This window comes from Camelus dromedarius, chromosome 13 (genome assembly GCF_036321535.1).
Source record: "Camelus dromedarius isolate mCamDro1 chromosome 13, mCamDro1.pat, whole genome shotgun sequence".
NCBI classification, from domain to species: domain Eukaryota; kingdom Metazoa; phylum Chordata; class Mammalia; order Artiodactyla; family Camelidae; genus Camelus; species Camelus dromedarius.
Genome location: NC_087448.1, coordinates 35,097,334 through 35,111,857, shown reverse-complemented (window position 1 = coordinate 35,111,857; position 14,524 = coordinate 35,097,334).

Genomic DNA, 14,524 nt, shown 5'->3' with positions numbered 1-14,524 from the left:
AGCAGATTCACAGAAACAGAAAAAACTAGTGGTTACTAGTTGGGAGAGGGAAGTGGAGGGGTAGAATAGGGGTATGAGATTAAGAGATACAAAGTACTATGTATAAAGTAGATAAACAACAAAGATATATTGTACAGCACAGAGAAATATAGCTATAATTTTGTAATAACTTTAAATGGAGTTTAATCTATAAAACTATTGAATCACTGTTAGAATCAGAGAGAAAGGACCAGAGACAGCTGAATGGCAGTGTCGGGTTTACTGCGAGAAACCTGCATAGAGGGCCTCCAGTTAGGCTGGAGCCTGCTTCTCTGTGTACAGGCTTAGTTATTTAAGCCTGGGAGTTGGAGCTGTTTGGTGGGTTTCTTATGTTGATTGGAAGGATTCTGAAACTGAAAGGGATGTGTCTGAAAGAGAGAGGGACATGTCAGATGGACTTTCCTGCCAGTATTCTCACTTAGGTCCAGGGAGGGTTTTACAAGCAGAAAGCAGAAGTTGTGGAATGCAGTAAGCTGACTTGTCCTGAAATGGCATGGATCACCAAAATGGTGTTGGCTGTGTCTGTCATTTCTGCCTCTTGGTATATAGGGAAAAGGGTGGCATTGTCTCTGGCTACTTCCTGCTGAATGGGGGTGACACAGATTTAGGGGAAAAAGGCAGGACTAGTATTTTATTTGGTAGAGTCATGGTATTGGTGGAGGGATAGCATGTTGGTGATCTGCTCTTGGGCGGTTCCTCAAACCATTTGGCTCATTTTTGGGGACAAAAGCTGGGAAATCAGCCTAAAGAGGCAAGGGCTGAAAAGAACAATTAGAATCAGTGTAAGTAGGGGTCCTAGCAAGGAGGCAATCCGGGGGAACCAGTACCTGTCCATGCCTAGAATCCCCTACCCCATTCCCCCACCCTGTCAGATGATCTCAGATGACTGGCTTGCTCCTGGAGTGTCTTTACAGCATTTCAAACAACTCTGGACTGGTTGACATAGAAGCAACATTCTTCTTGAAGAAACTTGCAGAGACATCCCTTTTCTGCTGTCAGCAGATTGAGGCCACACCTATTCTGCAGAACAACTTGGGCAAGAGAGTCAAGCTGATTTTGTAAGGCAGTGAAACCTGCATGTACTTACTCAATTATTTTATAGACCTCTTGAAGGAATTTTTCAGCAAAAAGGACTGAGGTTGTGGTGCCTGCAGTGCCCCTGCCAAGGGCTGAGGTGAGACTTATTCCGAGGAACACTGAGAGGATGATATTGCCCTTTTTTGGTGAGTGTGGACCTTGTTATCCTCAAAGGGGAGAGAGAGAGGAGAAAAGGGGGATTTGAATAGTCTGGTTATTGGGCATTATTTGGATTTTGAGGAGATGATCTACAAGGGTGCATGTTCCTGTCCATTTGGCAGGTAAGTGGTGGAAGGCTGAAGTTCTGCATGGAAAAGTCAAGCTGGGAGTGGAAAGGCAAAAAGTCAAGGAGATGGTGCCAAGCCAGGAGGCCTTTGTTTGGCAGGAGCCAAATCTACCATATCCAGAGCAATCAAGAAAATACACCTTGCCCCAGGCAAAATACTCTCCCAATTGAGTTGCCCCAGTAAGGGCTTTGGTAGGTTATATTGGTGGGAGAGGTCAGATAATGAGTCATGTTATGGGTGGATAGGAAGTAATTAGTGGTATCGATTTGAAAGATGGTAAAATTTAGACATTTCACTTGATCTAGTTTCTGTTGAACACTGAGCCATTCAATACCCAGCAATTTTGTAAGGACTGGCCTATGTCATGAGCAGGGGATTGAGATGGGTGTATCTGACCTGGAGTACCAATGAGTGATGGTTGGGGAAGATTGTAGTAAAGATTGAGATTTGGGGGTCTCTATTCCACCAGTCTTGGGAGGGGTGTAAGTGTAGGGATTGGTTACGGAGATTAGCAGAGATGTTTCCTAGGAATATGCCATGATCAATGTTGTTGAAAAAACAGCTGATGAAGACGGGTGCTGGGTGTAAGAGGGAAAAGGGAGAAGAGAGTGGCCCATATACGGGCCATGGTACAAGAGGGCCTTTGTTGTTTGTGTGTGTGTGTGTGTTTGATGTATCTCTACAGGGATCTGCTAGATTTTCTAAGTGTGTTAATTTTGGTGAAGTAGACATCTGACCATTGTTTTGCTGAGCAGCCAGAGTCTGACTGGGTAAGCTGGGAGAAGTACAAGATGGGTGTCCATGTGAGGAAGCAGACTGATCACCATAAAAAGAGTGGGGATATTTTGCTAGAGGCCCAAGAATCGAGGGTTGCAGGATAGGCTGCCTCAAGCTGGAAGGAGAAGCAGTCCAACAATTTCTTGCTAGGTTGGGATTAGTTAATTTTAGGAAAGATTGGGTTAGGTTAACTAAAGGGTAGAAGGTGTTTTCTGCTTGAGTGTGGGTTGGTGTGGGCAAGGGGGAAGGAAAGAGCATAGGAGGGTTGGCCAGAAAGAAAAGAATGATATTTGTGATGGGGTGAATTTGGTATAGGAGCCCAGGGGCCATAGTTTGGCTAGGGCTTTGGAGAACAGCACACTTTTGGTTGAGGGAAGGGGCAACAGTAGATGAAAGGGATTAATATTATGAGGGCAATGAGGGAGACATAGGTAAGGAGACAGGAGCCATTAATGGGATTAGACAGGTGATCATCTGTGGTGGGCTCTAGGTTGTCACCTTTAGATGGTAGGCTGCCCTCTGGGATTTGGCTTAGATGGAGTTTGGTTGCCCCTGTAGGAACACAATGGAAGCAGGGGGGTTTTTTGGGGTTCTTAGGGTTGGGATCAGGAAGGGCCCTATTTAGTTGTGAGTTGTGTACTCAACGTGGGAGGGACACCAGTTTGGCCACGGTAGGGGTGGTTATTGAAACCTGGTAGAGTCCCTGCCATTTGGGCACTAGTGAGGTTGAGGGGGGTCTTCTGTCACAGATATACCCAGTCTCATGGGGAGAGGGCCAAGGGTGAGTCAGTAGGTTCACATCTGTTGGGCAATGGGAGGGTCTCTTCAGCATATTGTCACATGAGATGTCGAGTGAGGTACAGAGCAGGCTAGATGTCAGGGAGTGGGGTATCAGTCAGAGGGGAGGTTGTGTAAGTCAAAAGGTTGCCTGTGTAACAGTTCAAAGGGAGTCAAGTTGGTAGGTTCTCAAGGGAGCTTGCAGAGCCTAAGAAGAGCTAATGGAAGAATTGGGTCCAGGAGAGTTTTAATTCCAGAGTTAGTTTAGTTAAATGCTGTTTTAGAAGAGCATTGGATCTTTCCATCTTACCAGATGATTGGGGTCTATAAGGGGTATGAAACTTTCAGGAGATGTTTAGGGCTCTGGCGAGTTGTTGGGAGACCTGGGAAGTAAGGGCTGGGCCACTGTCTGTAGGCTGGCTGAAAGTCCAAATCAGGGGATGTGTGTTGTAGCAAGACTGAAGAGATGGCTTGGGTCTTTTCTGATGTGGATTGGAAAGCCTCAATCCATCCAGTAAAGGAGTCAAATAGGTCAGGAGATACTTGGAGGCATGTGGGTGAAATCTAGCTGACAATCTTGTCCAAGGGGGTGTCCTCCTGCTTGGTGTGTGGGAAAAGGTGGTGGCCTAATTGCTCCTTGGGTGGATGTTTTGGAACAAGTGGTGCAGACAAGAGGGACTTGCTGTAAGGTGGTTTTTTAAAGGCAGGGAGGATACTGGGTTAATGTTTGATAGAGGGGGAGGTGTCCAGAGTGAAATTGAGAGTGAATTTGTTCTAGGATCTGATTTTCGTGATTTTAGGAGTATGACTTTGGTCGTTAGGTCTATTTATTTACTATTATTTTTTTTAAATGGAAGTACTAGGGACTGAACCCAGGACCTTGTGTATGCTAAGCATATGCTCTACCACTTGGGCTATACCCTACCCCATTGGGAGAATGATTTTGGAATTGAGCATGAATCATCCTTGAACCGCAGGGCAACCTTGAATTTGATATGTGTGTTATTCATCTCAGGTATATGTGGGTTTGATTTGTGGAAAGATGGGGAGGAACTTGGGTATGTTTGGGGTTTGATGAACTCTCTGGCGGCCCTTTTGGCATTTGCATCTGCAAAGGCATTGCCTCAGGCTATGTCATTTTCTCGGACTTGGTGTCCCTTGCAATGGAGGATAGTTGCGGCTGTTGGAAGTAGGGCTGCCTTTAAGAGTCAATGAATCAGTTTTCCTTTAGAGATGGGGGTTCCATGGGGGTTCCATGGGTGTTGAGGAATCCCCATTCTTGCTATATTGTGGCATGGGCGTGTATGATATGAAATGCATATTTAGAGTTAGTGTAGATGTTAATGTGTTTACCTTTTTCTAAGGTGAAGGCTCTGGTAAGTGTGATTAGTTCAGCTTGCTGTGAGGTAGTGCAAGGAGGTAGGGGTTTTGCTTCAAGGATGGTGTCCTGTATAACAATGGCATATCATGCTCGAGGGTGAGGATCTTAAAAGAGCTCCTACCAATAAACCAGGTAGGGGCATTAGGCAAGGGGAGGTCAGATAGGTGAGAGAAGAGAGAGGGAAGGGAATCTAACACTTCAAGGCATGAATGGGCTGGTCATAAGGGACCAAAGGGAGTTGGTAACAAGGTGGTGGGGTTAAGAGGGGTACAGTGTTGTAGGGATATGGAGGGGTCCTGAAAGAATGTGATATCTATTTGTTGTAAATGAGAGGAGGGTAGATTAGGAAGGGCATGATGGCAGGTTCTTATAAGTTGTGTGAAGAGAATATGAGGAGGGACTGGTGAAAAAAAATTTTTGGCTTAAGCTGTCAGGGCTGTAGTGGTACCAAGGATTTTTAGCCATGAGGGCCATCCAGCCATTACTGGGTCGAGTTGTTTTGACAAGCCACTGGGTGGGGAGCCTCTCCATATGTTTAGCATAGGACACCCAGGGCTAGGCTTTGAGTGGCATTCAGGTAGAGTTGAAAAGGCTTTGTAGTGTTGGGGAGTCCTAGGGTAGGTGCCTGTGTTAGAGCTTGTTTTATTTTTTCAATTGGGCCAGAAATGGGTATGGTCTGGTCTAGAGGTTCTTGTGAATCTCCTTTAGTAGCCTGGTAAAGAGGTTTGCTAGGAGGCTAAAACTGGGGATCCAGATTCTGAAATAGTTGGTTGAGCCTAAGAAGAGGAGTTTGGGTTTTGAGTTTGAAAGAAGCAAGGTGTCAATTAGGGCTTCTTGTTCTTTGGGAATGGCCTGGAATTGAGGGGTAATGGTGAGCTCCAGATAAGTGACCAGTGGCTGGGAAATTTGAGCTTTGGTGGAGGTCACTCAGTATTTGTGGTTGGTGAGGAAATTTAGTAGTTGGGTGATATGGGAAATGGAGTTCTTTTGAGGGACTACATAGAAGTAAGTAAGTCATCTATATATTGTAAGAGAATGCTGGAGGAGATCAAGGAGGGAGAGATCATGAATTAAGGCTTGGCCAAATAAGTGAGGACTGTCTCTGAATCCTTGGGGAAGAATGGTCCTGGTTAGTTGGGTTGATTGTGTGGTGTCCAGATAGATCCAGGTAAAGATGAACAGCTCTTGGGAGGAGGGATTTAGAGGGACTATGAAAAAGGTGTCCTTGAGATCAAGGACAGAGAAATGGGTAGTCTGAGGAGAAATGTGTGAGAGGAGGGTATAGGAATCGGCTACGAAGGAGTAGATGGCAACAAAAGCTTGGTTGAGGAATTGGAAATCCTGGACCAAACGGTAGGTCCTGTTTGTTTTTTTATAGCTAGAATAGGGGAGCTATGGGGGAAGTTTGTTGGCTGAAGGAGTCCAGTTCTTAGAAGATGAACAATTATGGGCTTTAGTCCTCTTGAGTCCTTGGAAGCTCAGAGCGTACAGTTTTTGACAGACTATGGTTGAGGGATCTAGGAGGGAAATAGAGATAGGGGTGTTGTGGGAGGTGACTATGGGTTGTAATGTGTCCCAGATGACTGGGTTTATGTTAGGAAGAAGGAGAGAGAGGGCACGTTTGAGGCTGGGGGCATTTCTGAATGGCAGAGGACAAAAGAGGAGGGGAGGTAAAACTGGGTCGCTGCCCTGAATTTTTGGAGGGCATTTCATCCCAGAATGGTGGTTGGGCAAGTCAGTATTACCAGGACGGAGTAGGTGAATTGGGTTTGGTATAAGCCACAGAGGAGAGGTTTGGTTTGCTTTGGTCTTGAAGGAGTGCCATCAGTGCCCACAACAGAGATAGAGGACCTGTGTAATGGTCCTTGGAATTCTGGTATAACAGAATAGGTAGTCCCTGTGTCCAATGGGAATGATATAGGCTTCCCAGATACCATTAAAGTTATCCAAGGTTCATCATGAGAGATGGTAGCGGGGACAATGGACTGATTCATGGACTCTTAAAGGGGTTTATCTGTCTTCAGTGGCCTAGCCGAGGAGCTGAGTCAGGTCAGAAGTGAATAGGGATTGGGATGTACTCAGGTCCGAGGGGTTCGCCCGCTGAGGACAGTCTGATTTCCAGTGTCACTTTCGTTTGCAAAGCGGGCAGGGCCCTGGTAGGGGTCTAGGGCTGGGGCAGGCCTTTGCTCAATGGCCAGTTTTGTCACATTTGAAGCAGGCCCTGGGTGGTTCTCTGGTCTTTTGTGTTTGGTAAGACATGGCCCCTTCTTGTAGGGCCTTTGCCAGTATCTGGTGTTTAGCTTGATCATGTTTTGTCTTTTGGGCTTTTTGTTCTTCCTCTCTGTTGTTAAAGACCTTAAAGGCCAATTTTATGAGGACTTTCTGAAAGGTTTGTGGGTCATCTTCTAGTTTTTATAGTTTTTTTCTAATGTCTAGGGCAGATTGTGATATGAAAAGTAGATGAAGGTAAATGTGGCCTCCATTGGAATTGGGGTCTAAGTTGGTATATTTTTACATGGCCTCAGAGTCAAGAAAGGAAAAAAGTAGGGTTTGCATCCAGATCTTGGGTGACTTCTTTGATCTTTTCATAATTGACAGCTCTTAGGGCTGCCTTTTCAATGTCTGTTAGGAAGAAGGTAACAAAATGGTCATGTTTTGGGTGGTCTAGGTAGTCTGTTTGATAGTCCCAGTTAGGGTCTATTTTGGGGACCAATGTTACTGCCAGGGGTTGGGTATTGGGATGTTGTTGGTGGAGAGTGTCAGAAGGTCCTCAGCTGCTGCCCAGATACGTCCCTGGTCCTCTTGGGAGAGACATGAGGAAAGGATAACATAAATGTCATGCTACGTCAGATCATAGGACTAGGTAAGGTACAGGAATTCCTTTTGGAGGGTGATGGTGTCTGCCGAGTATGACCCGCAGTGTTTTTCAATGGTTGAAAGGTTGGAGAGAGGAAAAGGGACATGGACTCAGATGATACCATCAGTGCTGGCCACCTCATGGAGGGGGATGGCTGGGGCTGTGGAGTCAGGGGCTGAGGGTTGGGTTTGATATCTCATGTGTAGGGGAGAGAGAGTAGAGGGGGCCTCAGTTGGGGAGAGGGGCAGGGTTGTAGAGAGGAGGAGGGGGTTCATCTGTTGGGTCGAATTCAAATGAGGAAGGATTGGTGGGGGTAAGAGGATTTTGGAAGTCAACTTTTGTTTTAGGAAGCTGAGGTTGTCGAGGAGAAGGTTCATTTAGGAGGAGGATATGGTAGGGAGAGCAAGATTGTCAGAGGGAGCAATGAGATCTGAGGTACTAAAAGGCTTGGAGACAGGGGACTTCTTACCATTCTCCATTGCACTGGAGGAAATTGTCAATGTCTCTAAGAATTTTAAAATCAAAAGTCCTGTTCTCAGGCCATTGGCTGTCATTATCAAGTTTATTTTGTGGCCTTCAGTATTATAAAGGAAGATGAGAAGTTTGGGTTTGACAACCTCTTGAAGTTTGAGGTCTCGAATGTGCTAAATTAGACAGCCTAAAGGGTTGTCTCAGGTTTCAGCACCAAAATGTTAGAATCAGAGAGAAAGGACCAGAGACAGCTCAAGGACAGAGTCAGGTTCATTGCAAGAAACCTACAGAGGGGGTCTCCAGTTAGACTGGAGCTCTCTTCTCTGTGTACAGGCTTAGTTATTTATGCCTGGGGGTAGGAGCTGGTTGATGGGCTTCTTATGCAAATGAGGGACTCTGAAGGTGAGAAGGGCATGTCTGATGAACTTTCCCACCAACAGTTCTCACTTAGGTCCAGGGAGGGCTTTACAGGCAGAAGGCGGAAGTTGTGGCTTGCAGTTGGCTCGGCTTGTCCGGAGATGGCTGCAGATCACCAAGATGGAGTTGGTGGTGTCTATTAATCACTATGTTGTGCACCCTAAAATAATATAATACTGTAAATCAACTATAATTCAACAAAAAATACAAAATTAAAAAATACAGTAGAACCATTTTATCTATGTATTCTGTGCATAGTAGTAGTAGTGCTCTATATTCAATGGCTCATGGTAACCTGCTGTAATGAAAAATAATATGAATATATGTATATATACATATATATATATGTGTATATATATATATATATATATATATATATAAATAAAACTGAATCACTATGCTGTGGACCAGAAACTAATACAACATTGTAAATCAACTATACTTCATTTTTTTTTAATTGACAGGAAAAATAAACAAATAAAAGACTTTCTACAAGACAATTGCCAGGATTATAGTAGTAGAGATTACTTTATATTAATTTCCTCTTTATATCACAATTAATTTATTTCCAAACTACAAAGAGACTGGGAGGTTTGAGGAAACAGATATCCCCAGAAATCCAGAAGCTTTGATTATTCTTATCCATTCCCAAGTGTCTTCTCTTAATGAATCATTCTTCCTTAACCCCATTTGCTGATACTCTCCCGTTGAAACTCCCTTAAGAACCTAGTGTTTATTTTTTAAATAGAGATATAATTTACACAGAAGAAAAATCACAGTATTATGTTTTCACTTTTATGCACTTTGACAATTATATACACCTATTAAACTACAACCTATGTGACAGAGAATATTTTCTGTATTCCTCACATTTCCTTTGGGTCCTTTTTCCTATTAGTCTCACATCCCCGATCCTTATCCCCAGACAATCAATGGACTTTATAGAAATGCAATCATAGAATATGTATTCTTCTGTGCCTCTCTTCTCTTGTTCATCATAAAAATGTTGCCCACCTGTAAGGCCACTCTGAAAATTAAATTAGGTCATATATGTACATCTCAATTTCAAGCACATACTAAGTGTTGAAGACATATTATTTGTGTAACAGCTTGTTAAATCTGGATTCATTCAGTTTCAATTTTAGTGAAACTAAGCCAAAGAGTGGCCATTATTGCATATCTGAAATAAAAGTACTGCACCAAATGCAAGAGCAGGAAACAAAGTGAAAATTAAAAAAAAGTGACACTGGGCCTCATATTTTCATTGCAGAAAATTCAAAAGTTAAGAATGAAAAACTGACAGTAAAGTTTTTTGAAAGCAACGTATACACACACACAGAAGAGAGAAAAAGTAGACAAGAGTAGAGCAGTGTGTAGGTCATAGGTTTGCTGTGGGAGTGAATAGAAAGCTGCCCTTAGGGTGTTAGTGCACTCGCTTGGAGGAGGAATCAGAAGGGTATGCCTATTGTGGACCAATAGGGAGGGTTAATGCTAGATGTCCAAGGTGAGGGTAGAGAAGGGGGTAAGTGTTCCAGGAGTCTGCAGGGAAATCTCTGAGTTTTAAATAATAAATAAACAAACCAATAAACCAATACCTGATTGCACTATGTCTTACAAGATCTCTTTCTTTCTCTTCCCTATTTGGACCCTTGAAGGGTCAAAACCTGTGATGAGGAAATAGAGGCTGATTTAGACAAAGGAATAGAAAATCTGCCCCTTCCTGCTCACAAGACTCCAGCTTAAAAGGATAATAGCATACCTTTGATTTCAAATAAAGTTTGAAGTTCCATCATTATATTGGACACATTTAAAATATATTTATTTCTAAAATTGAATAACTTATTATTTATTTAATTATTATTTGATTATTTTTGACTAGACATGAGAGGACTTTCCATATTTGCAAATGAATGGATAACATATTCACTCTACTTTAGATTTCATCAGGGTCAGGGGAAAAAAAGGAGTTTCATAGACCAAGTTTAAACCAGCATTGAGAGAGGAAGGAAAAATACTTACTATTTGGATCTTTTAGTTCACCCCATTTTTCCCCTGGCTATCTTCCACACGTCATTCTAAACATTGATCAGATGTGAACTCTTCAGCTGACTTCCTGCAACCTTATCTAGTCTGGAATATGTGACCTTACCGGGAACCCACAACAACTGGTGACAAGTTCTTTCCTGACACTATCACTTCCAATTATATTTGCTTTTTTGTAACAGATCTTGAAAACTTAAGAAGAGAAAATACTTTAACTTCTGCTTGTCCAGGTCCTAGAATGTTGCCTAGCCTTGAGACTACACTTGATAAGTGTTATCAAGGAAATAAGAAAACAAATTAAATTAATAAGGGATAAGGAAACTAAATTAATTCATACTCGCCAAGTGGTACCCAGTAAAGATGTATGTGTGATTAATATAAAGAATAATAGCTCTTTGCTTGCATAGATTTTTGTTTTACTGCTATATGAAACACTGAAATCATATTTTTAAATGGCTTATGCCATATTAGCAGAATATAGGTAAAATAGAAAGTTGTCTGAAAGGGTTTAGAGTAAGTATAATTAAATCATGTATTACTTTAATATGTTTCTATCCAATCACATTACTTTATTAATAACATTTTATGTTATAATGATAACATATGACTATTTAAATCGTATTATTTTAAAGAACAGTTCTGCAAAAAATTACTCTTAAACCAAATTTAATTATTCATTATTTGTAATTTTATCTAGAGCAAAATATGTGACAGTTAAGCTCTAATTTCTATATAATTCTGAATTTCAGTTACATAGCAACAAAAACCATCCTGCATTTAAAGATAAGCATAGAATATTGAAAGTCTGTGCCTTAAGGACATACTTTATCTAATTGATCTTGATGAGGTCCTGTTAGAACAACACAAACTTCAGCTCAAATTTCCAACTTTGACTTGATCTTGGCTTCTCTTAAAGGTGAATGTGTGTATGTGTGTGTGTTTGTAGCTAACTGGTAAAAAGTTCCTCAACTCTAAGGTGGTTTCTGAAATCTTTTACAGCTTCCATATTCTCTCTACTGCTTCTATCAGGTATGAGTGTCTAGCTTCTTACTGTGGAACTTGCTCTCTGCTCAGCTTGCATGAAATCTCCTTCTTCTTTGTGTTGGCTTTTCCTTTTTAGTTTCAGTAGTCTCTTATTTTCTTCATTTACACAATTTAAATATTTATTCCACTATAAGATGATTACCTAACAATGAAACAAATATTTCAAGAGTGTTTTGTATTATTTATATTAAAGAGAGAGCTAACCCTCTCATTAAAATAATCTTAAGAAATCTTTAAAAGTATAGATTTCCCCTAATCATGTCCTTAGAAAACAATTTATTTAGAATAGGATGGGCTTGGCAATCTCAAACAGTTTCATGCATGATTATCTTGATCAGTTGAGGTTAGAAATCATTTTATTAGATCACATTTAAATTAGCATGTGTTGAAATGTCTTAGGATCACATTTAAATGCATAACTAAATAGCATTATTGAGTAGGTCTTCATTTGTTTCAGTCTATGAGAACACCCCCTCTACTGGCAAAATAGATTCCTCTGTCTATCAAACACTGTAACAGGGCAAATCAATGTCAGAAGGTAAGAAAGTGAACAATTCATGGATCATGCAATACCTACAGTGCTCTAAAGGGTTTAATGTTATAAATCTTAAAGTAAATGTTCATTAACAGAGAATATTTTCAATTTATATATTTCAATGAAATTTTAAAGAGTTTTCATTACTAGAAATGTCCTTGCCCCATATTTCATCGTATAATAGACAAGACTATTCTAAATCCAACCAACAAAGCCTAAGCCAGTTAAAAACATCCATAAAACTTAACAGGAATGGGATAATGTATTTATACTTAATGAAGCAAAAAAAAGACTTAATTGAGTTTGAAAATTCTTGTATTTCACGAGTGGTTTATAGAAGTTGAGATATGAGCTGAGTGTGCATGTAAAAAAAAAAGTACAGTAAAATGTTAATTGGCACATCTCCACTGAAGCAAAAATTTGCCAATTAAGTGATATGCTGATTATAGTGATGGAAATTTGATTTTACACTATACTCTTTTCAACACTGGCAACAACATGTGCTGGGGATTCTATAAACACAGGAAAATAAGGTGAAAGGTAATGGTGAAAAAACATTGGGTAGACGCACATGTTATTAATATATTTCTTTCTCTGAGTACAAAGATCTTTTAAAAACATCTTTAAGACATTCTTAGGTTTGAAGAAGGTTTTTCTGCCTTTAGGTTATTTTCTGCTAAGATGTAAATGCATCAGAGAGAAGAAATACCTATAACCATCTGTCAATAATTATTTTGCAAGTTTGACATGGAAACTAGCAAATGGTGGCAATGGTCTGAATTGAAGCTGAATATCAAAAACTATATTTTTTTTATACCACTTGAATTAATATGTCCCAAAGATGCATAGTAGGAATGAGACATTAGTTAAATAATTAGTAGTTTGAGAAATGCATGTCTTTAAAGACAATTCAGGAACATATTATTATTTTAATATAGAAATAAAGTTTTGCATTTGAAATTACTGCTACATTTTCCTGAAGAATTTAGAAATCCTATTCCACATATCAAATACAAAAAAATAAAAGGATTTAACTGAGTCTGAAAATTAAAGTTTGAAAATTCAGCAGAGATTTTTGAAATAAGTCTATATAAAATATTAAATATTTAAAAATTCCTTAAAATTAAATATATACTATCAATAATGTAGAACATGGAAACGTGTTTACCAAAAGAAATGACTATAAAATGATTTCTGGACATTTTAGGTCAGTAAATGTGATTTAATGATATATGAATCATTTGGATTAAATTTGCAAAAGTTAGTAGTATTGAACTGGTAAAGGTTTGGTATTTACTGCTTTGTTTAAAAACACAACAGAAATTTATGAAGATATATGTGAGACACTACTAGGCACTGTGATGTAAAGGCAAATATGATCTATTAATAGTCCATATCCTCAAGATGTTGATAATTTATTAAGGAAAGCAAGGCAAAAACAGATTATTATACCATAAGGCTTAATATGATGAATATCATTGAAGAAAAGCAAAGGTAAAATATAATAAAGTTTTTTAAATTGGGAGCAAGACTAGATCCAGAGAACTTAGGAAACATACATTGTCCCTAAGAAGCCAGACTGGCATTGAACTGGTGGTCAGAACTAACATCCGTTTGGAACAGTTGTGCAGTGCCTGGAGCCCATGATGTTTTCAGAGAACGACTGAAAAAATTTGATTTCTTATGAAAGTAAAAGAAAAATGGACACTTTTATATCAAAGAAAACATCTTACTACAAAATACCAGCATATTTATGTTTATATCATGGTGATAGTAAAATGTAATTTTGAATAAATTTTTATGGAGGAAGGGTCCTGCGAAGACAAAAGTGCCACCTTTTGCTAGTTGTGGAACTTCAGCCTCTTTACAGTTCAATTTTCTCATCAGCAAAGCAGCGAAAATAATTGTTCCTACCTCATAACATTCTTATGAGGGCTAAATAAATTATCACAAGTAAAGTTCCTGGAACAGTATCCGGAATATAGTACATACATACATAAATGTTAACTGTGTTAATGTCATTTTAATCTGCCCAGAAGATTGAATGAGGTGGACAGAAATATAGAAGTGGTCAATATGTTTGGAGGTAGTAATTTTGACAGTTGAGCAATGGTATTAGTTGTATATAGAGGAGCAATGAGATAAATCTGGCATTTCTCATGTAGGACGTGAAGTTCACATTTGGAAAGCTGACTGTATTGTAGACCTTAAAGAATAAGGCAATGGAGAGCCACTGCATCACATGGACAGATAATTAGCTGAAAGTATGCAGGAAGATTTGAAATGTTGAAAGACCAAAGTTGGGGGAAAAAATGAGAATAATTGAAATAGAAATGGAAAAACAGTTGAGAAAGATTAAATTTGAGAAACTTCTTGAAAGATTGATTTTGATGCTAAAAAAAGAAAAGAATCAAATAGATTTTTTAAATAGTGACTCCTACGTTCTGAAGGAAATTTAACTTGCTTCCTAATTAAATAAAAGTTGAGGCTTACCAGGAGACATTTGAATTTTTTTTTTGTAATCTTGGAACCTGTATTTGTCAACTTTATAACTTAATTGGGCTGTGAGGCTGACAAATGGATTTTTCTTGCTCCTAATTTATTTAATTCAGTTTTCACAATTAGGTAAGCAATTAATCAATGGTGGAGTCATTAAGATTCATTGCATTGAAACGGTGTCCTGACAATCATCCAAAGTAAGAACTGTGCAATTTATCAGAGAGTAGATAACTGGAAAATCTTGAGTATACTGGATGTTAAGATACTTGTAAGTGTGAGATTTGATATTTTAAGTTAACCTAAAATTGTAAGATGAAATT